The following is a 26,052-nucleotide window of genomic DNA, read 5'->3' on the forward strand; positions in this document are numbered from 1 at the left end:
AGGCCTGCCTGCAACAGGATACAGAGACACCTTCAAGGTCAGCCTAGGCAACTGAGCAAGACCCAATGTCAGAAATTAAACAGCCAAAGGGAAAGAAAGGGAGTTGGGATACAGGTCAATGGTAGAGCATTTGCCTAGCATGCAGGAGGGCTTCAACTTAATCCCCAGTACGGGAAGGAGGAAGGAGGAGAGGAGCAGGGAGGAGACAGACAGACTTTGTAGACAAGATGCTCTTTGAAGATAGGTCAGTGCTAACGATGTAGGCTGTAGAAATAAATAGGGTCTGAGCAGCCTAAGAAATGGGACGATGATGAAATATTCCATAAATGGTGTTAGGAGAGCTGGCTTCCCATCCCCAACCCTCACATAGAAAGACTGAAACCAAAGAAGCCATTAAAAAAAGAAGAAAGAAAAACTATCAATAACTTTACCAAACAATAAGTCAGAAGTCAAAAATACAGAGCAAAATAAAGAGACAACCTCTGGGGGAAAAAAAAAAAAACACTTGCAATCTCTATCAGGGATAATTTCCTTCATTTATAGAGAACTCTAAAAACCAGTAGGAAAATAGCAACCTTAGACCCGGACAGTGGTGGTGCATGCCTTTAATCCCAGCACTCAGCAGGCAGTGGCAAATCTCTGTTGAGTTCCAAGGCCAGCCTGGTCTACAGAGCAAGTTCTAGGACACAGAGAAACCCACCCCCCTAAAAAGGAAATAACCTAACAGAAAAATGAGCAAAGACCATGGCCCCAAGAAGACACAAAGTCAATAAGCAAACACAAAACGGAAGAAATGTAATTTACAAAAAAAAAAGGACATCAATTTCACCTATCAAAAAACTAGTAGGGGCCGGGTGGTGGTGGCATGCGCCTTTAATCCCAGCACTCAGGAGGCAGAGCCAGGCAGATCTCTGTCAGTTCGAGTCCAGCCTGGTCTACAAAGCGAGATCCAGGACAGGCACCAAAACTACACAGAGAAACCCTGTCTTGAAAAAACAAACAAACAAAAAACCAAAAAAAAAAAAAAAAAAAACTAGTAGGGATGGACAGACAGCTCAGTGATTAGGAGCACTAGCTGCTCTTCCAGAGGATCAATTCCCAGCACCCACATGGCAGCTCACAACTGTCTAATTTCAGTTCCATGAGTTCCAATACCTCACACAGACATACATGCAGGCAAAACACCAATGCACATAACATGAAAAAAAAAAAAAAACCTAGTAAAATCAACTTCAGTTACTTTGGCCCTGCCTATCCAGGTGTGTCAGTTGGAGAATGAACCAGGACCTCACACTGTATAAACCTATACATTCCTAGGCCCAAAGCAGGAACTTTGTATGTTCTAAAAGCCAAAAAATGATAGTCCAAAATGCTTACCAGTGTGGTTCTGAGTAAACGAATAAAAGTATGACTATAGGAGACAGCTTTCAGAAATACTTAGGTCTCAGTGTGGGGATTGGGGGAATCTCTTTCTCTCTCTCTCTCTCTCTCTCTCTCTCTCTCTCTATATATATATATATATATATATATATATATATATATATATATATATATATTATTTTTTAATTTGGAGGGTTGGAGAGATGGCTCAGCGGCTGAGAGCAGGGACTGCTCTTACAGAGGACCTAGTTCAATTCCCAGCATCCATGCTGGGTAGCTCACAACTGTAACTCCAGCTCCAGGGGAGCTGACAATCTCTTCTGAACTATGTGGGTACCTATACTCACGTATACATACCCACACAGACATATATATATATATATATATATATATATATATATATATATATATAAAAAATTAAAAATAATAAAAATATCCAGGCGGTGGAGGTGCACGCCCTTAATCCCAGTACTTAGGAGGCAGAGGCAGGCAGATCTCTCAGAGTTCGAGGCCAGTCTGGTCTACAGACAGAGTTCCAGGACAGCCAGGACTGTTTCACAGAGAAACCCTGTCTCAAAAAACCAAAAATAAAATAAATAAAAAGAAATCTTTTAAAAAATACTGGGGGAGGGGGCTGTGCACGTGTGTATGTCAGAGGGGAATCCGGGAGAGTTGGTTCTCGCCTTCCATCACATGGGTTCTAGAGATGGAGGCTGGTCATTAGCCTTTACTGCACCGACCCTTCTTCTCACTGGCTGATCTGGAGACATTTCTAAGCTGTCCTGAAATCAAGCTGTAGAAGAGTCTCAGCAGGAGCCCAGAAGAAGGAATGGAGGTGCCTGCAGCCAGCCCTCCAAAGGCTAGGAAGTACTGTGTACAAACCCTTCTCATTCACATTGTCTGGAGCCACATCTTTTAAAAAAGGGCCAGGTGTAACACAAATTTTAAAACGTCTTATCAATTAAAAAAAAAAAAGCCGGAGCCAAACATTGGGGTAAATTCTGAAAGATCAGAGAGACAGAACAAGCCACAGCCAACCTCACCTCGTCAACTCCTGTTTCCACGAATCCTCAGACTGAAAGCCTCTGAGTCCTCACCCCTGAGGGTCTCAGTTGAACTGCTGCTAAAAGCCCCTAGTTCCTGGTCCTCATGCCTTACGTACCTTTCTGCTTCCTGCCATCACTTCCTGGGATTAAAGGTGTGTATCCTTCCCAAGCAAAGACATGAGATCTCAAGTGCTGGAATTAAAGGTGTGTGCCACCATGCCTGGCTCTGTTCCCAGTGTGGCCTTGAACTCACAGAGATCCAGATGGATTAAAGGTGTGTGTGCCATCACTGTCTGGCCTCAATGTCTAATCTAGTGGCTGTTCTGTTCTCTGATCCCCAGGTAAGTTTTACTGGGGTGCACAATATATCAACCACAGCCAGGCAATGGTGGTGCACACCTTTAATCCCAGCCCCCGGGAGGCAGAGGCAGGCGGATCTCTGTGAGTTTGAGGCTAGCCTGGGCTACAGAGCAAGTGCCGGGACAGGCTCCAAAGCAACACAGAGAAACCCTGTCTCAAAAAAGGTGTCTGTGTGTGTCAGACTTCTCCTTAGTGAACTGTATACAACAGAAATAGAAACTCAGAGTAATAACATAATCTACCTTTACTAGTCTTTTCTTTCTCCTGGCTGAATCTTCCTCAGCCAATGAAGTGTGGCTGATATTAGCTTTGTGTTTGTTCCAGTCGGTCTTCTGGAGCTCAGACTGGTCTGATACTTGATGTACATATCACAACTGTGAACTCCAACCTTTTGCCTCTACCTCCCAAGTCCTGAGGTAAATAGGTGTGCATCACATCCAGCTTCACTAAGATGTTCTAAAAATGAAACTGGAATACCAAAAATGCAATCCCAGCTCTGGGGAGGCAGAGGCAGGCAGAGCTCTGTGAGTTCGAGGCCAGGCCGGCACCAGCAGGGGAAAAGACAGACTTGCTTCTATCCTGGACAATCCATCACAAGTGTAAACACAGCTCTTTTCAAGTCTGCCTTTCAATGTTTTTAACAAAATTTGATTTGACCTGCCTCTCCTCCCAAAGAACCCATCCTCGTCACTACCTACCACTGTCAAGTCCGCCCTCACGGCTTCAAGCCACAGCACTCACTGAAAAAATACTTACGGAATTCTTTTGATTTTTTTTTAAGATTTATTCATTTTATTGTATATGAGGGCTAGATCAACTTTATGTCCAAAGAGGGCATCAGATCCCACTATAGATGGTTGTGAGCCACCATGTGGGTGCTGGGAATTGAACCCCAGTCCTCGGGAAGAGCAGCCAGTGCTCTTAACCATTGAGCCATCTCTCAAGCCTATGGAATTCTTGATAATGTTTATACTTTTATGTGCCAGAAATGTATCTATAAATAGACTGGGGTCTCAAGTTATGCTCATCTCGATGAGCTTCTACAGATGAAAATGAGTATTTTCAAGCTAGGACACTCCTTAACAGTTCCACATTTCTACAGAACTTTCTACAGGTAAACAAGCTATTTTCAGTTCTATTCCATTTTCACTTGACAGTTCCCATCTTAAAATAACCTTTTTTTTTAAAAGATTTATTTATTTATTATGTAGTTTTTTGTCTGCATGTTTGCCTGAAGGCCAGAAGAGGGCGCCAGATCTCATGACAGATGGTTGTGAGCCACCATGTGGTTGCTGGGAATTGAACTCAGGAAGAACAGCTAGTGCTCTTAACCTTTGAGCCATCTCTCCAGTCCCTTAAAATAACCTTTTTTTTTGCCAGGTGGTGGTAGTACACACGCCTTTAACCACAGCACTCGAGAGGCAGAGGCAGGTGGATCTCTGTGAGTTTGAGGTCAGCCTGGTCTACAGAGTGAGTTCCAGGACAGCCAGAGCTGCACAGAGAGACCCTGTCTGGAACAAACAAACAAACAAACAAACACCTTCTTCTCTTTCAGTGGCAAGGACACAGATGGTTAGGAGGCAAGATTGTCAACATGTAACCGAAGCTGAACAAGGCACCGGTTCCACTTCACATTAGCTTCAGAGACAATGAAGCAGCACCGTGTGGGCAAGACTTAACAAGGCACTGAGTCAGAGGCTGGGACTCAGCCTCCAAGAGGCTTTGAGGGAGGCATTTAAACTGCTTCCTCGCCCTTCCTGTTGCTAACGCCCCTTGCCTCTTTAGCGGGCATCCTTGAAGTTAGGCAACAGAGCCACATCAAAGGAATGGGCCTAGTCCTTGGGGGCTGACCAACTTCACCACTTGTTTCCTAAAGCTGTGCAAACAAGGAGCAGCAGCCAGCTCCGTTGACAGTGGACTTGCCGAGCACGCAGGCTTTGATCTCCAGAACCTCATAAGCAGGAAGGGCATGGCGGCACATGCCTGGAAATGGCAGCAGGCTTCGGGGCTATCAGAAATTCAAGGTCATCTTCATATGACATGTCTTGTCTCCAAAAATGCATGCAAGTGGTCACAGAAGACCTAAGTCATAAAGACACACACGAGGTCTAGGGAGACGGCTCAGTGGCTAAGAGCACTCACCCTCTTGCAGAGGGCCCCAATTAGTTCCCAGCACCCACAACTACCTGTAACTCCAGTTCCAGAGGACCCAATGCCCTCTGGCCTCCATGGTCACATAAATTACAAAGGCACACACACACATATACATAGATCAATAAATAATTTAAAAAGTTAAAAACACACTCTAAAAAATTTCAGGATAATCTAGGGAAGTTGAAGGAATTACACATGGGCATAAATAAAAGTCGCACTGAGCAGACAATGATCTCAGGTAATAGCTACCTTGAAGTCCCTACTCTCAGGTTTAAGCATTTGGAAATAACTCACACTAACTATTTACCTTACAATGTCAGTACTTTCCTATGAAGTTAGCATTTGTGACAGAATCTGACGGAAGTATCTGCTAAACAACAGTTTATGTGGTGCGAAGGAAAAATCAGGTATACAGAGCAAGCTCTCAAGCCCACCTCCTCCCAGACAATCTGTAGTAAGAAAAAGCAGCTAAGGACACGGGCTGGCTGCCAAGAAGCCAAAGCCAGCAATCCCCACTGCTGCCAAGCTGGCCCGCCTCTCTCTGGCATTTGAGAACAGTAAGTCGGGGAGTCCTGCAGTCTCTGTAGCTAGTGAGGAAACTTCCCAGTGTTGTCCATCGGTTTATAATCTACTACTAGAAACAAATACTATGTGGGCTCAATTTGCCTGATTTCACCTTGGGGTCAAATTTAATGGCCTATTTGCAACCATGGAGGTTAAGAAAGAGACATGTAATTCTCCTACAGTGTGCTTTTGAGGATGATGCTTACAGCCAGGATTCGATTCCTTGAAGAAATAAAACTTAAGTAGTTTGCAACTCGGCCAAATGCTCTTAGCTGTCAGTAACAAGAACAGAGCATCATGCTACAGTCTCAGCCTGACTGATTTCAGTGGGCCTCAGAAGAACAGAAACAGCCATCCTTCCTGCCCTTCTAATCCACCTCCTTGCCCCGGGGGTACCAGAGTAAAGTCTGGCATGAATAATTCCTTATCCTTTTACATTTTTTTGTTTTGGTTTGTTTTGGTTTTTCTGAGACAGGGTGTCCTGGAACTCGCTCTGTAGCCCAGGCTGGCCTCGAACTCACAGAGATCTGCCTGCGTCTGCCTCCCGGGTGCTGGGATTAAAGCATGAGCCACTGTTGTCTGACTCTTCAGCTTTTGATATGAAACCTAGATACCTGAACGACCAATTTAGGCCTTCCTGTATTACAAACTTGGCTCTCAGGGCCTTGTCAATTTTTAAAAAATACCGCAACACTCATCTTTATGTCCAGACATTTACTAATTGTCTTTTCCTTCAGAGCTGAGGATGTGGCCCAGGGCTTCAGAATACAAGGCAAAACCTCAAACCCTGGACTACCTATAGCCCAGACTGTGCCACTTTTACCAATAGCACAGGGTATATACTCTAATTATAGAGTAAGATAGTCCCACACAAAATAGTACTCTAGTTTGTGAGCATGATCTATTTTAAAAGCTCTTGGCCAGGGGCTGCAGAAATGGCTCAGCAGTTAAGAGCCCTGACTGCTCTTCCAGAGGACCAGGGTTCGATTCTCAGCACCCGCACAGCAGTTCACAACTGTCTGTGACTGAAGTTCCAGGGGATACAACACCCTCACACATACATATAAAAAGGCAAAAACACCAAGGCATATAAAATAAACAATTTAAAAACAAAACAAAAACCCTTGGCCAGGACACACTATCTTAAGGAGTCCAAGCTCACCCAATGGGGTCTCTTCTCCATGTTTAAGTCTACATTGAAACGGCTACTTTTCTTTTTGAGACAAGGTCTCAGTATGTAGCTCTGGCTGGCCTGGAACTTGAGAACTGCCTGCCTCTGCCTCCTAAGTGCCTCCCTAAAATATATCCCTTGTTTTTCTTCCCTAATTTTTCTGACACTGAGCATCTTGTCAGGTTTATCACCATTTATATTTCTCCTTTTTCAAATTCTTTTGTCTTACTGATTCCAGGGTTTTTGTCTGTTTGTTTTAGTTTTTGGAGACAGGGTTTCCATGTGTAGCCTTGGCTGGCCTCACTCACAGAGATCCTCCTGCCTCTGCCTCCTGAGTGCTGAGATTAAAGGCATTCCCAGAGGTTCCATAAGAATTTCTATTATTCGCTTTTAATCACCTGTCATGTAAAATTAAGAATTTCTTCTAGCTAGGCGGTGGTGGCGCATGCCTTTAATCCCAGCACTCAGGAGGCAGAGCCAGGCGAATCTCTGTGAGTTCGAGGCCAGCGTGGGTTACAGAGTGTGTTCCAGGAAAGGCTCCAAAGCTACACTGAGAAACCTTGTCTCAAAAAACAAACAAACAAACAAACAAACAAAAAAGAATTTCTTCTATAGGGCTGGAGAGGTGGCTCAATGGGTAAGAGCCCTTGCTGCTTTCCTATAGGACCCAAGTCTGGTTTCCAGAACCCATGTCCAGTGGCTCACACTTGCCTGTAACTCCAGCTCAAGGACTCCTATGTCCTCTTCTGGCCTCCATGGAGACATATGTGCACATGCACATACATTCATGGGCACACACACACAAAGTAAACTGAAAAAATAACATTAAAAATAAATTATTTAAATCCCAGCACTTGGGAGGCAGAGGCGGACAGATCTCTGAATTTGAGGCCACCTACTAGGGCTACTGAGAGAAACTCCGTCTTAAAAACAAAACAAAACAACCTAAATAAATAAATAAATTGAAAACTGGATGTGGTGACCCATGCCCTCAATCCCAGCAGTCAGGGGGCAGAGGTGGTTGGATCTCTCTGAGTTCAAGGCCAGCCTGGTCTACAGAGCAAGTTCCAGGTCAGCCAGGGCTACATGGTAAGACTCTTCTCAAAATAACTTTTTTGGGGCCGGGCGGTGGTGGCGCACGCCTTTAATCCCAGCACTCGGGAGGCAGAGCCAGGTGGATCTCTGTGAGTTCGAGGCCAGCCTGGGCTACCAAGTGAGTTCCAGGAAAGGCGCAAAGCTACACAGAGAAACCCTGTCTCGAAAAACCAAAAAAAAAAAAAATAAAAAAAAAAATAACTTTTTTGGACGTAGCCTGTGGCACGAGGTGTAGTCCCAGCTACTTGGGAAGCTGAAGAGGGAGACTCCAGGCTGAGGGCTTGTCTGTCAAAGCCAGACAACTTAGGAAAAAGAAATGTACTGAGGTCCAAGGCCCTCAAATGACTGCAATTTGGATTTTCCTTAATTTTTCAGACTTTATTCTAAAAATATACACCCTTATTTAATCTTTCTTTCATCAATCCCTAAGTCACTTTCTTCAATAAATGTTTGTTCCCTGCTCTTTCTGAAAGAAATCTTGAGCCGACAGTCAAGGCTACATAGAGAAAGCCTGTCTTGAAAAACCAAGAGAGAGAAAGAGAGAAACATTGAAACTTTCAGTTTCCTCTTAAGAAAGAGTTAGAAATTTCTGTGTTCAATGTGAAATTCTTGTGGTTGAGGTCTTAAAAAATATGCAGGATTTCCACACACCCAGAATTTAAACTGGAGGAGAGGGATATTATTTGAAGTAATCATAGTGGTCATTGTTCCAGTGACCAGATGATTCCCCCTTATTTTCCTATATATTTTACTGTTTGAATCAATATATATGTGTGTATATGTATATAATTTTTTTTGGGGGGGGGGAGGGAGGATTGAGAAAAGGTTTCTCTGTATAGTTTTAGTGCCTGTCTTGGATCTCGCTCTGTAGACCAGGCTGGACTTGAACTGACAGAGATCTGCCTGGCTCTGCCTCCAGAGTGCTGGGATTAAAGGCGTGTGTCACCGCCACCAGGCTCAAACTATATTTTGACATATGAGTATGCATATGTTCATACACATATTCATAGCTACACATACATATAAATAGAAGATATTACTGAAAAACCCAATGTTGGGTGGCTGGAGACAGTGCAGTGGCTAAGAGTACTTGCTGCTTTTCCAGAGTACCCACGTTTGGTTCCCAGCACCCATCTGAGCAGCTTCTAAGTCCAGCCACAGGGGATCTGATGTTCATTCTGACCTCGGAGGGGCCCAACATTCATGTCACTCACACAATACCCCAATAGAAGTAAACTAACTACTCTGTACACGCTTGGCTGATGAGATGGCTAGAAAGGGAAGGTGCCTGCTACCACGCCTGGTGACATGAGTTCAATTCCCAAGAACTACTGGTAGAAGGGAGAACTGATCCCTGCAAGCTGTCCTCCGACCTCCATGATATGTACCAGAGTGGGCACACATACATACACACACACTCAATGTTTAAAAAATTTAAAACAAAACGTCCCATGTGGTAAGCCACCTGCCACATTAATAACTGAAGGATAGTTGTCTATGGAGAGATAGATACAAAAAGCCCTAAACCTTAGGGAGGTTTCCTGTGTAGCCCTGGCTGTCCTGGATCTCACTCTGTAGACCAGGCTGTCTTGGAACTCACCGAGATCCACCAGTCTCTGCCTCCTGAGTGCTGGGATTAAAGGCGTGCGATACCACACGTGGGAGAGAAACAATACTTCTCACTGTACAGTTTAATTTCTTCTGACACCAAGGGAGAAAATGGCATGAACCGATAGTCCCCATTATTTGAGACAATGAGACAAAGACCACTCAATCCCAGGAGTTCTGTGCTAGTCTAGACAGAATAAGATCCTGTCTCTTAAACATGAATTTACATGCGTATGCTTTAATTTCCAAGTTTTACTTTTTTTAAAGACTTACTTGTGTATGTATGTGTACATACGTGTGTGCAGAGGCCACAAGAGGGCATTGGGTGTCCTCTTCTGGCACTCTGCTTAATCCCTTTGAGAACTCCCTGAATCTGGGGTGCATTTTCTCTGCTCTTCCAGAGGACCTGAATTTGGTCCGCAGAACCCAAAACTCACAGCCATGTAACTTCAGTTTCAGGGGATCTAATACCCTCCTCTGACTTCCGAATGAGCACACATATACACACACAAATAAATAAACAACACATCTTTACAAGTGGGAATCTGGCTCTCTGTTGTAGAGTATTATTTTAACTGGGCAAAGATGTGTTACATTTGTTTATGCTGTAGAATATTACTCAACTGTGTAAAGGTGTGTTAATTTTGTTTACTCTGCATTTATTTAATGATGTAAGGATGTGTGTTTAATTATGTAAAGATGTGTTGCGTTTGTTTCAACCTGCTTGCCTAAGGCACCTGATTGGTCTAATAAAGAGCTGAACGGCCAGCAGCTGGGCAGGAGAGAGGATAGGTAGGACTGGTGGGCAGAGAGAATAAACAGGAGGAGAAACATAGGCTGGAGAGAAGAGAAAGGAAAAGGAAGAACAAGAGAAAGGAAGGAGAACATGGGCCACGCCAGGGCAAGGAGCCAGACACCACCAGCCACCACGGAGAAGCAGCCATGGAGTCAGCAGACAGAGGTAAGAAAGGGAATAAGCCCTGGGACAAAAAACTAAGCTAGTCTGAGCATTCAAAATTAGTCAGTTTCTGTGTCAAGATTCTGGAGCTGGTTGGTGGCCTAAAAGAAAAAAAGCCTGGTACAGTCTCAAGGTGTTTTATTAGCCATCGATCTTTTTTTTTTTTTTTTTAATTTTGAGCTGACAGCACAGCTAACATGAATTTCATTTCCTTCTTTACAATGTCATAGACAGAACTTACTCTTGCCATAGAACTTACTGATGTCAGCATTTTTTCTTTCCTTATGAAATTGAGAATTTCTACCTTTTCACTGAAAGGGAACTCTTGACAGCTTCTTCTTGGCCTTTCAAATTGCCAGGATCATTACTCTTATATTCAAGCCTGTTATTAAAGCTAAATACAGCTTTCTTGAACACAAGCACTAACATTTGTGAGTTCTGTCTGATATGTAGATGTGGCTATGTGACAAACAAGCAAGTAGCATATACAGTGTGGATACACTGAAACAAAGGGACCATTCATCTCGAGGGGGACAGAAAAGGAAGGTGTGAGGTTGAACTGTGCCATTCAGAATGATGGAAAGCACTGACCTGGAGCTCAGTGGTAGAACGATTGTAGAGAATCATGTATAAGGTATGACTACCAAACCCTTTTGTTCGGGAAGTTTCTACTTAATATGCTTACATTCAGCCCCACCTTGTTTTGAGGCAGAATCTCTAAGTTTATGTCACACCCTGTACTCCAGCTCTACGTCAGAGATCCTCCTGACTCTTAACTCCCATTCTGCCTTAGGAGTGTTGAGATTACAGATGCGTACCACTGCATCCAACATTTTTTCAAAGGTTCTGGGGTTCAAACCTGGGTCATCAAGCCAGCTAGAAGCACATGGTGAGAGGCCATCTATTATCCCAGCACTTGAGAAGCAGAAGCAACAGCTCTGTGTTCAAGCAAGTTCTAGGCCAGTCAAGCGCTACATAATGAGAACCTTGTCTCAAAAAGGGGTGGGAGTGGGGCTGGGCTGGGGAAGCAGACAAGCTGGAAGAGTGCTGGCCCGGCACTCCCAAGGCCTGGTTTTGATTCCCAGCGCTGCACAACACTGGCTAGGCTGGCATGGAGATGGCTCTCGCAGAGGATCTGACCTCTGTTCGCAGCACCAACCTCAGGCAGCTTATACAGCAACCGCCTGTAAATCCAGCTCCAGGGATCCGAAGGCCTCTTCCAGATCTGGAGGGCACCTGCTTGCACACACTCTCACCCACCCACTTACCCACAACTATGATGGAGGAAGATAATCTTCATGGACCTCTGGCCTTCACATTCGTCCAGACACAGAAAAAAGAAGTTCAAGATCATCTCTGGCTACACAGTGAGTTTGAGGACAGCTTAAGCTATCACTACCTCCAGAGAAAAACTGGTTCAGGTATGAAAACAATTTAATCACACTCAAATGTCTCCTATATGACAGGCCTTGGACAGGAAGTCACAGTGTGAATGCCAGAAGAGGCCTCAGTTTCCATTAGACATAGGACCAGTTATGCAAATTACAGCTGTTTCAGGCTTACAAAGACAACCTTCAGAATGCTACAAAAATTAGGCAGCCAGCCCTGGGGTTCCCGTTACTTAATGACACACTTCTGAACACCGCCAGCATCTCTGCTGGGAAACAGGCAAGGAAAAGACACAGACCCACGCTGAGGCTTGCCCTCTGCTGTTGAAAACTGCTAAGGCTGTACCAACAGCATTTCAATTATGGCAGAAATAAACCCATCATACACCTAAAATATCAATTAGTCTTTTGCCTAGGAGTTAAAACTCCCTGACTCCTATCATAGCAACCAATTGTAATTAGAAATTTTTGTAGAAGTCAAAACACTCTGTTCAGGGGAAAAAAAAAATTATCTCTGGGTCGTGAAGGTGGTTTAACAGTTAAATGCTATCTGCCATCAAGCCTGACAAGCAGGTTTCAATCCCCAGAACCCATATTGTGGAAGAAGTGTCTCCCACAAGTTGTCCAACTTAGACACAGACAGACAAACACAGCTTAAAACAAAACAAACAAACAAACAAAAACCTTATATTCTTACTTTTTGTTTTGTTTTGTTTTTTTTTTTCAAGATCGGGCTTCTCTTTGGGCTATCCTGGAACTCACTATGTAGACCAGGTTGGCCTCAAACTCAAGGGACCTGCCTGCCTCTGCCTCCCGAGAGCTGGGATTAAAGGTGTGCACCCCCCGCCAGGCGGTGGTGGCGCACGCCTTTAATCCCAGCACTCGGGAGGCAGAGCCAGGCGGATCTCTGTGAGTTCGAGGCCAGCCTGGGCTACCAAGTGAGTTCCAGGAAAGGCGCAAAGCTACACAGAGAAACCCTGTCTCGAAAAACCAAAAAAAAAAGGTGTGCACCCCCAAGCCCAGTATTACATTCTTACATTTTAAAAAGCCCAAAAATGCAGGGTGAAGGTGTCACATGCCTTTAATCCCAACACTGGGGAGGCAGAGGTAGTCGGATCTACTTGAGTTCAAGGACAGCCTGGTCTACACAGAGAAACCCTGTCTTAGAAGAAAAAAAAAGACCCCAAACTTCAAAAAGTCTCCTTTTTCAGAGCACATATTATTGAAAAGGCAGAGAGGAGAGCAGGTGGAAAGGACAGTAAACATCTAGACGCACAGAGGCAAACGGTGACTAGGAATATAAAGGAATGACAGTATGGCGGCTGGGGAGGCTGTGCAGGCAGCACTGTGGAGCTAGGCTCAGGGTGAGGAATACCACATTTCAGGGATACTGTCAGCAAACGGCAACCTTCCCAGTGCTCCTACCACAGCAACTCTCTCCCACTTTTGTTTTTAAGACAGGGTCTCACTATGCAGCCTTGGCTGGCTTGGAAGTCTTTATGTAGGCCAGGCTAGTCTCAAACTTACAGAGATCCACCTGCCTCTGCCTCCTGAATGCTAGAATTAGAGACCTAGCCCTGAACTTCTGATCCTTTGCCTCTACCTCCCAAGTGTTGGGATATTGGGATTAGAGTCATGGACTACAAGGCCCTGGTTGTATAGTGCTGGGCATTGAAGCTAGGGCCTTATGGATGCTAGGCAAGTACACTATTAACTGAGTTGCATCCTCAGGCCCTTACCTACGCGTTTAAAGAAAGAAGCTATGCATGGTGCCTCATACCTACAAGGTAGCCAACATGGGCTACACAGTGAAGTTCCACGTTGGCCAAGGCTAGATAGAAAACTCTGTCTCAAATAAATATGGAAAGGGGGGGGGAGAAAAAGAGAAAGAAAGGAAAGAAAGAAAGAAAGAAAGAAAGAAAGAAAGAAAGAGAAAGAAAGGGAGAAAGAAAGAAAAGAGAAAAAAACACTAAAATAAAGAGAAAGGAAGGAACTAAGCTCCTGAGAGTTTCAGTGGCTTGCCCAAAACCACACAGCACACAGAACAGGGCCTCAAGACCTCTCATTTCTCCTTTCCTAAAAACAATTTTGCTAATAAACCCTTAGGGACCTAAGAACAGGCAGAAAAGCTTACAGGAAGATACAGAAGAACCAATGGGCAGCCCCCACCTCCAAGAGCTGAATTACTAAAATTACTTAACACAATGTAATTTCATCCCAGCACACAAATAACTGCCAAATGAGTATTACAAATTACTTCACCAGTCCAACCTCAGCAAAAAGCTCAAAATACACACACACACACACACCCCACAGACCCCTACTACTACTTTCCTTCTAGCCCATTTCTACTAGGCTTAACTTTTGAAAAACATATTTTTTATTTATGTGTATGGTGTTTGTATACGTGGGCCAGGTGTGTGCAGGTGTCCAAGGCGGCCAGGTAAATGGCAGACGTGGTGTCTGGAGAGGCCTGCTCTCTGGACATCAACGGTAGGTTCTCACTGCATTACTGAATGGCAAGAAAGGTCAAGCTCTGGGCCTCTGTTACGAGGAAACCAGCCACACTGTGGCGGCTCCCTGTGCTCATTATCTAACCACCTAACCATCTCCCATTACACTTGTGATTAAACTTCAGTGCACGAAGGAAGGAGGCACATTCACACCATAGCACTCTACCCCGCCCACTCCCCAAATTCACAAAATTCATGTCCTTCTCAAACATAAAGTACCTCCTTCTATTCTCATAGCCCCAACACTCCCTCCCGTATCAAGTCAAAAGTCTAAAGTCCTGTCTCAGATGGTTCAGTGGGTAAAGTGTCTGCTGCCAAGGCTGACTGTCAAATCTGAGTGTGATCCTCGGCCCACACAGTGGAAGAGAACCGACTCTCTCAAATTATCCTGTCCTCCACAAAGGCCATCACTGCATGCATGCTCACCCCCGGCCCCCTTCCAAAAATGTAACCATAAAAAAAAGTCTAAGATCTGGAGAGATGACTTAGTAGCTAAACACATCCTGTCTTCCAAAGGACCCAGGTCCAGTTCCTAACACCCACATCAGGTACTCCATAACTTTACTTCCACAGGACCTAACACCCTGTTCTGGCCTCTGTGAGCACCTGCATACGCATGCACACACCGACACAGCATATGTAACATGAATAAAACTCCTATATATTAAAAAAAAATCTTAGCCTAGCAGTGATGTTGCACACCTTTAATCCCAACGCTCAGGAGGCAGAGGCAGGCAGATCTCTGTGAGTTGGAGGCCAACCAAGTCTACAGAGTTCCAGGATAGCCAGGGCTACACAGAGAAACCCTGTCTAGAAAAAAATAGTAACAATAATAACAATAAATGATAATAAAAATAAATAAATCTGAAACCCCAAGGCTTACCTAAGTATCATGAGGCTGGGAATGCAGTTCAGTGGTCCAGTACCTGCCATGCATGAGGCTGACTCCTGAATGGAATAGATGTCATCTACTCAAAGCCTACTGAGTAGATGACTCATCCTGAGGCAGAATGTTCTACAGACGGGGACCTGTGGCAGGCAGTGTGCAGCTACCAACCAGGACTTACTGTTACCTATGAAAGGAAGGCTTCCACAGAGCATGTGCTCCCTCTGGAGCCCGCGAACACCACGAGGCTTGTAGTCCTTCTGAACTCGAGGCCTGCTGATGGGACAGGCAGCCTCATAATTTCCAGAGTGCTTTTGGGGTGAAAGGTACCTGGTCATCCTTGTCTTTGTCACTCCTTTCCATATGCTGCACAGGCTGAGTACAGGACTACTGGAGGAGCCCTCTCTAAGAATACAGGTTATCAACAGCTTTCTTGTCAGCCTCACCACGATCATCTTGACAGGTTGCATTTGTGAACACACATGCTCACTCCTGGGAACTTTAAAAACCCCAGTTTCTATGCACTGGACAGGCGCACAGCCACTTCACATCCAGGTATCTGCTGAAGCAGCATGCCGCTCTTGCTTCCTTCCAATGTGCTCTGAGCGTGTCTGAGCTGCTCCGGCAAATACCACTGCCCGAGCTTATGAAGGACAATTGCTCACACTCAGGAAGCCAAGTCTCCTCCACAGTGCCTATGTCCATAAGACAGGAGCAGCAACTTCTAAGGTCCTGTCTGGACGAGGCGTGGGAAAGAGGTGCTAAGATAGGGCCTCATGTAGCCCAGGCTGGCCTTGAACTGACAAGGTAACAGAGCGAAGCCTGCTCAAGCTGCTGATCCTCCTGCGTCCACAATGAATTGTGGGATTCCAGTTATATGCCACCACATCCGGTTCTTCATCCTAACATTATCATGTTGCCAGGCAAGGTTTCAAATGCACTTTTTGAGGAACACAAACATTCTGGATTTTCAACATGTCAAGACAGGGTTTCTCTGTGTAGCCCTGGCTGTCCTGGAACTAGCTCTGTAGCCCAGGCTAGCCTAGACCTCTCAGAAACCTGCCTGCCTCTGCTGGGATTCAAGGTGTGTGCCACCACCGCCTGGCATGCCTTTTCTAAATGACTATTAAGCCTTCCCTATAACTGACTCATTCCAGGAATCCCTTTAGACAACTTACCAAATCATTAAGGGATTAGCACACAAATGTCTTAAGGACTCAAGTTATTAGCATTCCTGAGAGGGATAAACCACTTAATCTCTGTGCCTTCGGTTTATTGATAAAGCAGGACTGATAACTGAAACTATTCACTTTAAAGAGTGTGCAAGGCTCAAGTGAGAATTTTTAGGAATCCTTTATAAACTGGAAATGGCCAGGGCCAACTCCATGGAAGGTGTCTTCAACCCTCGGCTGTAAGCCGCCTCACACTACCACACTGGCCTGGGACCACGGACATCACCCTTCTGCACAGGAGGGAGAAAGAGGGCTACCTACCCCGCAGCCCCACTGATCTTGTCTTTTCTCAGCGACACATTACTCATGTACATTCTCCAAGAGTCTCTCTACCTGGTCAAAGTACAGGGGAAGATTTTACCATACATGGCCAAATAAATGTGTCAATGAAATTAACTATTCATTTATATTCAGTATAATTAAAGTTTCAAATTCTGGAAATAGTTCCTAAAATTTCTTCTCAGGGGTATTTACTACTCTGGGGGCCAGAGAAAAGCTATAGTTCAGACTTGCCAACAAGTGTACAAAGCCTTAGGTCCAGTCCTCAGCAACACACACACACGTACAGAGGAAGTAGGGACAGAACAACAGTCACATTTCAAAGAAAACATTTCAGCAGATCTTTTAAAAATCCACACTAGCTGACGGTGGTATTGCACCCCTTTAATCCCAGCACTTGGGAGGGAGAGTCAGGTGGATCTCTGTGAGTTTGAGGCCAGCCTGATCTACAGAGTGAGTCCCAGGATAGCCAGGGCTACACAGAGAAACTGTCTCAAAAAAAAAAAAATTCCACACTAGACATGTGTAATTACAGTACATAGGTTACATACAAAGGTTAATAAAGTAGCTTTCAATAGCTGTGCTAGAATTAATGACCGCTATCAAATATAATGACAGATGAGAGTGGTGGGGGCAGATACTAACAGATCGCTGTGAGTTCGAGGACAGCCTGGTCTACAGAGTGAGTTTCAAGCTAGCCAGGGCTACACAGGGACCCCGTGTAAAACAAATGAACCAAATCAACCAACCAAACAAAACCCCAGGTGTCATGTAAGACAAAAGGCACAAGCCCCCCCACTCCCCCACCCCACCCCGCCAAGCACTGACCTCTGGAGTTCCGGAGCGTATGCATGCCATGAAGACGCTTGCTGCACCCACGCCCTATGAGAAGCACCGTTAGGTGTGGAGTCCGGCAGCTCTGCCCGAGCCATGCTGTGTGCAAGCGCAGGCAAGCAGAAAGCGGCTCCGCTCTGCCCTTGCACAGAGCTGACACATCTGTGTTCTGACCACAATAAGAAAAGAGCAAAAGGGGAAATGAAAATCCACTAAGAAAATAAGCCACAGGGGGAAACTTTCTCCAAAATAAAAGCCCTGCCGTTAAAAATAATAAATATGTGTGTATAAACTCCACTATACAACTGAATGTTGATTTAGAAAAATATGCATGTTCTTAGAGCTGATTATTTTAAAATAATACATATTTCAAATTTTAAAAATTTCAAATACCTCATCCTGCTACTCTAGGAAAAAAACAAATCGAAAGTCAAGACTTCTCTCCAGAGGCAGCTCTAATACAAACTTTCACATAGATTTTTCTAGGCACATCCCAGTATATGCCTACTGCCTAGATTTGCTGAATTACAATTAACAATTAACTTCATTTTGAGTCATTAAAATGTTTTAACTATGGTTGGTTTATATTTATGTAATTTACTATTACTTTAGAAGATGTATTTATTATGTATACGGTATTCTGCCTGCATGTGTGCCCTGCCATGAGAGGACACCAGAGCCGGGTGGTGTTGGTGTTGGTGGCGGCGGCGGCGGACGCCATTAATCCCAGCACTCGGGAGGCAGAGCCAGGCGGATCTTTTGAGTTCGAGGCCAGTCTGGTCTACAGAGCGAGTTCTAGGACAGGCTCTAAAGTTACACAAAGAAACCCTGTCTCCAAAAAAAAAAAAAAAAAAAAAAAAGAGGACACCAGATTGTGATTGGTTGTGAGCCACCATGTGCTTGCTTGGAATTGAACTCAGGACCTCTGAAAGAACAGCCAGTGCTCTTAACTGCTGAACCACTGAGCCATCTTTCCAGCCCTACTATTTTTTTTTTCCAGCCTTAACTATGTAGCTCTGCTTGGGCTGGAACTCACTGTATAGATCAAGCTAGTCTCAAACTTAGAGATCTGCCTTTCTCTGTCACCTAAGTGCTGAGATTGAAGACGTGCCACCACACCCTGCTATGGCATATCTTATAATTAAACCGGCTGCTATAATTCTTCAGAGTTTAACTCAACATGGTTCCTCGTGGTATTATTTATAAGCACGGAAATTACTTTCACGCCCAGAATAAACTGAAAACGTCAAGTGATTTTATTCAAAATACTTTACAGCATAAAGCCAGTTGGAAGCATGTTTAGTGGGTCTAGCATGTAGTTGAATGGGAGTCTTTGCATAGCTTGCAAGAGGCCTTGGGTTCAATTCCCAGCACTGACAGAAGAGGGAATGAAGGAGTTAGGAGGCTACCACGGGCTACATTGAGACCTTCTCAAAATACAAACAGGAGGCGCTGGAGAGAGGGCTCAGCGGTTAAGAGCACAGCTACTCTTCCAGAGGACCCAGTTTTCATTCCCAGCACCCACAGGGTGCCTCACAGCCATCAGTAACTCCAGTTCCAGGGGGTCTGACGCCCTCTTCAGACCTCCTCAGGCATCAGGCACTTACATGGTGCACAGACATACATGCAGGCAAAACATCCATACTCATTAAATAAAGGTAATAACTAAAAAACAAGAGACAAGGAAAATGCAAGTACTTCTGAGGGGCGTACAGAAGCAGTTGTTTTCCACATTCCTTACTGACCACTGCACAGCAGCTGTTCAGTAACAAGCACACGAGATAAAGGAAGAAATACATGGCTATTAATAGAAGCCCACGGTCCCTAAGTGAGGCCAGAGCTGGTAAACGGTATGTGTGACCTAAGCCTCCATAGAAAGAACGAGGCTAGCCGGGCAGTGGTGGTGGTGGTGGTGGTGGTGGTGGTGGTGGTGCATGCCTTTAATCTCAGCACTCGGGAGGCAGAGTCAGGTGGATCTCTGTGAGTTCAAGGCCAGCCTGGGCCACATAGCAAGATTCAGGACAGGAACCAAAACTACACAGAGAAACCTTGTCTCGAAAAACAAACAAACAAAAAAAAGTAAAAGAAAAGAAAAAAAAGAGCAAGGCTAGCATTAGACAAAAGACTTAGAACACTAATCCTTGTTTGTGCTGCAGTCTTAGACATGAACACAGGAGTCACATGCAACTTCTCGCCCTCATTGGCAAAGGGTCTTGTGCTGAGAACTCTCTGGAGTTTATGCTTATTCTAAGGCAGTCCAAAGAGTAAGACATTCACATTAGCAGATGTAGAAATAAATGACCTATCAACAAGGATATCTTTTTGATGGGAAGGATACCAAGTAATACATAAGGAAGAAAAACTGCTTCCAACTTACTTTGAGCTAGGCTGGTAGGCTCTCAGAGCAAAGCGAGAATACCTGTAAGGGTTTAGGGTCTTTTTTTTTTTTTTTTTTTTTTTTTTTTATTGTTGCTGCTGCTGTTTTGTTAGAAACAAGGCCTCATATGCTGCCCATGTTAGTTTCAAATGGTCTTCCTACCTCAGCATTCTAAGTAGCCAGAATAGAGGTATGCTTAGAGTGTTTCTCAAAACCGTTTCCCAACTCTGCAACTTCAGGCAAATACAACAGCAACAAAAATGTTTCAAAAAAAAAAAAAAAATACCTTTCAGGTAGACTGCAAATAGTACAGAAAATACTATCTGTCCTTAACCCAAAACACAAGCCTAGGGTTGGAGAGATGGTTCATCAGTTGAGAGCACTGGCTGCTGTGGCAGAGGATCTGACACTCACATGGTAAACAATTCCAGGTCCAGGGGATCCAGTGCCGTCTTCTGACCTCTGTGAGTACTGCATGTACATGGTGCATATGTGTGCAGGCAAAACACCCATATGCATAAAATATAAATGAAAATATCTTAAGAATTGGGTTTCAACCATTCTCTATGGCTCAGTGTCTTCATCTGTAAGATGTGGGGAGGGAAACTTACATCCAGGTTGCTCTGCAGCTACATGAAACCTCTAAGAGTAATATTTAGCACAGTAACCTTATCTAACATACTCTGTTCCCCCAAATCAGGAATAGTATAAAAGAACTATCTTCCAGAAAAAGAGACATTTAAAAAAAAAATCAAGGAACATTCTCAAACTTTAATGTGAAATGAAATCACCCAGAGTTTGTTGAAAGTGCAAATTTGGAGCTGGGTGTGGCGACTCATGTCCGTAATTATGCTGGGGAAGCCTCTGGGGAAAGAGACAGGAAGATGTCTAGTCAACCAAGGCCAGCCCTAGCTCTGGAGCCAAGACACCGCCTCAGAAGACCAAAGTCTGGTGGAAGAAGTAGGGTCAGAAGCTCAAGCCGGACTCCAGGGCAGTTTCAGGCTACATAAAACCCCTCCACAAAACACAACAGAAAGTTATAGCCAAGGTCTGGGGTGCAATTCAGGGGCAGGGTGCATACCCACCACACACAAAGGCCAGGGTTCAATGTGCAGCACCACAAAAAAGTGAACTGGGGGGCTGGAGAAATGGCTCAGTGGTAAAGAGCACTGACTTTTTTAACCCAGAGGACCGAGGTTCAATTCCCAGCACTCACATGGCAGCTAACAGCTGTCTATAACTCCAAGATCTAACACCTTCACACAGACATACATGCAGATAAAACACCAGTGCACATAAAGTAAAAGTAAATAAATTTTTTTTTTTTAAAGTGAATTGAAGCCAGGCGATGGTGGTGAACACCTTTAATCCCAGCACTGGGGAGGCAGAGACAGATGGATCTGTGAGTTCAAGGCCAGCCTGGTCTACAGAGTAAGTTCCAGGATGGGCTTCAAAACTACAGAGAAACTCTTGTCTTGAAAGACCAAAAAAGGGGGCTGGAGAGATGGTTCAGAGATTAAGAGCACTGGCTGTTCCTCCAGAGGTCCTGAGTTCAATTCCCAGCAACCACATGGTGACTCACAACCATCTATAATGAGATCTGGTGCCCTCTTCTGGCATTCAGGCATACGTGCAGGCAGAACACTGTATATGTAATAAATAAATAAATCTTTAAAAAAAAAAAGAAAGAAAGAAAGACCAAAAAAGGAAAAAAAAAAAGTGGACTGGGGAGAATACAGATTCTGGGAACCCACCTCTCCAAGGTTCCATAGGTCTAAAATAGAATGAGGGTGTGTTCTCTGACCCAATCACCAAGGATTAGTAAACAGAATTAAAACTGTCCTACAGGAAGCTGCTGGACATTAGTCTTCTGAGAAAGAAAAGGCCTAAAGAGGAGCACAGATATGTCCCCAAGTTCATTCAACCATCAGTCACAGAGTTCCTATTATACCATTCTCAAGAACTGTCAACATATGCAGAATTTTTCCCCGAGACAGAGTTTCTCTCTGTAGACCAGGCTGGCCTCCAACTCACAGAGATCCGCCTGCCTCTGCCTCCCGAGTGCTGGGATTAATGGCATGCGACACCGCCATCCAGTTTGAAGCAGAAAAATTAAGGCAATCCCTGTAGTGGTAAATGCTGTGAATAAAATAAAAAATAGAGAAGTGGGGTAATTTATTTGAAAAGCCAGCATCTGAACTGTAACCTGAACGACAGAAATGAATTGGCCAGAGCAGACTGGGAGAATACTGAAGCCACGGGGTACAGAAGAACAAAGATCTTAAGACAGCGCAAATACGGGCATCAGACAGACACCAGAAAAAGGAACAGAAAGCAGGAATATACTGATGTGGTCAGACTCCAGAGTACAGGACTGAGGAGAACACAGACACACAAGCATGGTCAGAGACAAAGGCAAAGGTGAGCGAGCAGGAAGTGCCTAGCGAGCCTGATACCAGGCTGGCCTCCAGCTCAAGACATCCACCTGCCTCTGCCTCCTCCGAGAGTGCTGGGTTAAAGGTGTATGCCACCACACCAGGCTAGGGTTTTACTCTGAATGGGAGACTTTCAAGATCGTGCGCGTGTGTGACAATCTAATCTGCATTTTAAAGGATCTCTTAGGTTGTGATGGGAGAAAGGCACACTAAGCAGCCAAAGTTGGAGAGAAGCCAGGCAGTGACTTCAGTTGAGCAGGAAAGAGATAGTGACAGCCTAGCAAGGATGGGAGCACAGGGATGGGGAAAGAATGCACACTGAGTGCTGTAATTCTTTTAACTATGGGGGCTGGAGAGAGGGCTCATTAAGAGCACTTGCTACTTGTCCGAAGGACCCCCGTTTGGTTCCTAGTCCTTGTCTGGCATTAGCTCATAAGCAAACTCAAAACCCCTTCCAACTCCAGCACTAGGGAGTCCAGTACCGTCTTCCTGTGGCGCGCGCGCGCGCGCGCGCACACACACACACACACACACACACACACACACACACACACACGGGCACATTTCACAAATGTCAAAATTTTGTGGAAAAAAGACATGTAAAAATTAAAGAGAAAAGAACCAAGTCAGAGGGTAGTAAGCATCTGGGATTAATTACTCAGGAGATAATGAGTGACAATTGAGATTTATAGGTCTTAGGAAAGCTTATGAGACATCAGCCCAAACTGGTATTAGCAGATTTAGGATACTTCATGGTACTTAGCCTTTGAAGCTGGGCTGGAGAGAGCATTCTCCTTTAGTGTCAGTGGTTAAAAAACAAACAACAACAAAAATGCTGTACCAAATAAATGGCACATACCCCAATGCTAATAAAGTACATTAAGTGCCCTAAGTAAAGTAAATCCCTCCAGGGCCTCATTGCTGGGGTGATAACTGCTACTCTTCATTTGGAGCATGGTGTAACTAAGGATTATACCTAAATTTACCTGACTGGAACTACTAAATAAGACTTTTCTCAAATTCCACATTGCACTTGCTGCCTTGAGAATTTAACAATCTAAGCCTCACACGTCATACAATGTCTATTGATTTCTTAAATCTCACAGTATCACCCAAGAGACACGGGAGAAAAACTTTCAAAATTAGGGCATGAATAGCTATTGTTGCTGGGTGGTGGCAGCAGATCGTTAAAAAAAAAATACACACTAGCCAGGTGGTAGTATTGCACCCCTTTAATCCCAGCACTCAGGAGGCAGAAGCAGGTGGATCTCTGTGAGTTCCAGGCCAGCCTGGTCTACAGAGCGAGTTCCAGGACAGGCACCAAAACTACACAGAGAAACCCTGTCTCGAAAAAGAAAGAAAGAAAAAGTGCCAGTAAGCATTTTAAGCCCACAGCAAAAAAATCAAATGCATGGGAGAAATAGCTCCAGAGTTATAGCATTAAGCTGCTCTTGCAGAGGACCTGGGTTCGGTTCCAAGCACCCACACGGTAACTCCAATCCTAGGAATTCAACACCTCCCTGGGGCACCCAGGAATGCACAGGCGCACAGACACACATACAGGCAAAATACCCATACACATTAAATAAAAAGAAATAAAATTTATTTCTAAAAAACAAATGCAGCCGGGCAATGATGGCGCATACCTTTAATCCCAGCACTGGAGAGATAGAGGCAGGTGGATTTCTGTGAGTTCGAGGCCAGCCTGATCTACAGAGTGAGTTCTAGAACAGCCAGGGCTACACAGTGAAACCCTGTCTCGAGAAAAAAAAATGCAGTATGATATCATATTTTTATAAAACAAATGCAAAAATATCTGGAAGGATATAAACTAACAACCCCTGGCAAGTTGAGTGGCAGGATTATTATTTTTTTTCTCCTCATGTACTTCTATCAACATTTTCTCCAATCATCAAAAGAACATTTTGTACAAGCAAAAATATTGTTTTAGGATAGTAAAAAGGTTTTTTTTTTAAGCTAAAAAGGGGGAAGTGCAAAAAAAAAATTCCTTTGTCTATATCAACGGGATTTCAAGTATGGTAAAAAGGAAAGGGAAAAAAATCCATGACCTTACATTTGCTAACAGGTCAGTTACTGCCCAAGGGCACACCCTTCAAAGAAGGAATCTAAGTCCCTAAGAATTCTTCCCATATTTGATGGAAAGCAATCAGTCTCACATTTTCTGTCGTTCTTTCCTGCTGCTTACCACAGAAACACTTCAATTAAGGATCTTGGAAAGGAGAAGATGCCCCCTTCTAAACCACGTTGGGACACCCGAGTTGGGTTTCTGGTCTGAGTACGGAGGGCAGAGGGTGGCAGAGGGTGGGCGACTACACTAAAGGAATCTGCGTGAGCAGTGAGTCACCTGAAGCAGGAGCACGCAGCTGCTTCTCCCAACCTCCACATCAGACACAGGGCAGCGAGAATGCCTCCTAAGCGTCTCCAGACTAAACACTCGGGAAATTGTAGGCTTTTCCAAATTCTTGTACGAATTTCTGCTAGCAGTTTTTGACAAGACAGCACAAAAACCGCAGGGTCTCTTCTACAAATGCAGGTATAAATGCTTCCTGGAGCTCATCCACCGCTCCAGATGCAAACCCGAGGCATTCCATTAAGGCCACATTCTCAGCCTTTCCAACTGGGGCAACTAAAAACATCCTGCCGCCTCTCTACGGTTAGCAAGTATTATCTTGGCCAAAATCCTAACGTTTAAACAGCCACTTCGGAAAACTTCGGCTTTAAGCAGCGACACGGCTCTCAAAACCATCGCCAGGCTATCGCCCTGCATTCCTTCCAATAACGGGGCTGCTAACCTGCTCGTTTTCAGCCCCAGCTCCCCATACAGAACCAACAGAGAAGGGGAATCTTTTAAATCCGCAACACAATGGAGGCTTAAAAAAAAAAAAAAGGAAAGAAAAGAGCTCTGGCTTTCAGGATGGCAGCTATCACACACATCGCAACAAAGGGCCGCGTCCGGGTGACTTCATCGGACCCACCAGGCAAACGCCACCGCCCGGCTTTCGGGGCGACTCTCCCCCCGAGTCCCCTGCACGCCCACGCTGCCTAAGCAGGCCCTCCAAGTGACAGCACCCGGACTGCGGGTGCCCGTCCCGCCCGGCTGCAGGCTGGCTGCCCAGCCGGCGGCCGCGGGCACCCCTGGGTGCAGCGCCCAGCCGGGGCTGCCCTCTCTGCCGCAGCGGTCCCCGGGAGCGCGCGGGCGCAGAAGCGGCGACGCGACGAAGACGGGTCGCCGAGGAGGGCGGTGGGCCAGAGGGGGGGACACTCACCCGCCCAAACAAGCGGCGGGCGGGGAGGGTGGCAGCCGGGAGCGTTCCGGACGCCGCTGTCGCTGCCGCTGCTGCTGCTGGCCGCCGGCCTCCTCCTCCTCCCCCTCTGTTTGGATTCCACAGACCACGTCACTCCTAGCCACGAGACCCGGATCTGCCGGCTCCCGAGGGCGGCGCAACAGATGGCAGCGCCCCGAGCCGCCCGTGACCCCGCCCACCGCGCATGCGCCCGCCGCGCCGGCCGCCGGCGGCTCCCGTCGCTGGGACGCTGACGTGCGTGGGCGCGCCGAGCGCGGAGGAGGAGGAGGAGGAGGTTCCGGCCGGGATGGGTGGCGCCGGGGCCCGTGGCATTGTCCCACGTCGTCGTCGCCTCCGTGTCGTCCGACGTGGGTATCCGTTGGCCGAGGGAATGGATGGGCTGCGGGCCAGCCGCCCTGTGCAGTCATGCTTCGGGGGAGGTGCGCGTGAATGGACGTCGGCCGAGA

The 26,052-nt window shown here is 45.5% G+C and overlaps 1 protein-coding gene across 2 annotated transcripts in view; it reads right to left on the reverse strand.

Annotated features, from left to right (window-relative positions):
* The window catches only part of Smim14 (small integral membrane protein 14), a 47,877-nt gene extending 22,176 nt beyond the window's left edge, over positions 1–25,701 (reverse strand). The window contains exon 1 of one of the 2 annotated variants that reach the window (XM_052735004.1): positions 25,568–25,701. The gene's annotated coding sequence lies outside the window, so the exon portion shown is untranslated. Of the gene's footprint in view, positions 1–24,645; positions 24,667–25,567 lie in introns of those variants that run through there. The other variant, XM_052735005.1, reaches the window with a different exon arrangement.
* Positions 25,702–26,052: the final 351 nt, after the last annotated feature.

Source organism: Peromyscus californicus, unplaced genomic scaffold (genome assembly GCF_007827085.1).
Source record: "Peromyscus californicus insignis strain IS unplaced genomic scaffold, ASM782708v3 Scaffold_13__1_contigs__length_99412109, whole genome shotgun sequence".
NCBI lineage: Eukaryota > Metazoa > Chordata > Mammalia > Rodentia > Cricetidae > Peromyscus > Peromyscus californicus.